Source organism: Gekko japonicus, unplaced genomic scaffold (genome assembly GCF_001447785.1).
Source record: "Gekko japonicus isolate JY-2015 unplaced genomic scaffold, Gekko_japonicus_V1.1 scaffold995, whole genome shotgun sequence".
Taxonomy (NCBI): Eukaryota; Metazoa; Chordata; class Lepidosauria; order Squamata; family Gekkonidae; genus Gekko; species Gekko japonicus.
In genome coordinates, this window is record NW_015173152.1 from 32,515 (window position 1) to 33,792 (window position 1,278).

Here is a 1,278-nt window from a genome sequence, read left to right on the forward strand (position 1 = left end):
GGGGGGGGAGGAAGGAAGGAATATGAACCAGCGGAACAGCACACAAGCAAGCACATTACAGAGCTAGTAAAGTTGGCAAAGAAAACCCAAACTCTCAGGTACCAATGAAGACACTGGAGCATGTTGCAGTGGTAGAGCCGATCATGGCGCAGTGCTTAAGAGTGGCAGACCAGGTACGATTCCCCAATCCTCCACAGGAAGCCTGCTAGGTGACCTTTGGCCAGTCACAATTCTCTCTGGACTCTCAAGGTGCCTCTTGTGGGGAGAGGAAGGGAAGGTGATTGTAAGCTGCTTTTGAGATTCAAAGCTGAGAACAGTGGGGTATAAAAAAACCTACTCCTAGGCCACAATTATCTGGTTGCATTAAACCGAAATCACCCGCAAAAGCTCACGGCAAACGAGCCTTTGAAAGTATCTTATCTGCCCGTTCTCACACGTAAATTAAAGCAGAAGTCAGAGGAGAACAGCTCCTCAATTCAGTGTCTATCCTAGGGCTATTTTTGGGCAGGAACGCACAGGAACGGAGTTCCGGCTGGCTCCCGAGTTGGCCACACCCAGCAGGAACTCATTAGCATAACAGGCCACACCCAACAGCAGAAACTCATTAGGATTGGCTACATTAGGGGTGTGTGGCCTAACATGCAAAGGAGTTTCTGCTACAAAAAACGGCCTGGGTAAACAGAATAAGAAGCAAAAAGTGGGTGTGGCTCGATAAGAACACTTCTGGTAACATGGGGGTGTGGCCTAATGTGCCAATGAGTTTTTGCTGTTGGGTGTGGCCTATTATGCTAATGAGTTCCTGCTGGGCTTTTTCTACAAAAAAAGCCCTGCCTACTCCTCTTCTTCTTCCTGCACATGAAGGCTGCTGGGTGACCTGGGGTCAATGCTCCCTCTAAGCTGTGGAGTCTTGTGAGCAAAAATTCTACTTTGTGAGCTCCTGGCATTAAAGTTGTGAGCAAGTGATTTGGCTATTGCATCAATTAGTTTGCTCTGGAGCCATCCTCCCCGAGCTAAGACAGAAATGTATGAGCCGGAGGGTAAAAAACTGTGAGCTAGCTCACACAAACTCAGCTTAGAGGGAACACTGCCTGCGGCCATTCACAGTTCTCTCAGAACTCTCTCAGCCCCAGCTACCTCACAAGGTATCTGTTCTGAGGAAAGCCACCATGGTTTAGTGGAGGAGAAGAAGAAGAAGAAGAAGAAGAAGAAGAAGAAGAAGAAGAAGAAGAAGAAGAAGAAGAAGAAGAAGAAGAAGAAGAAGAAGAAGAAGAGGAGGAG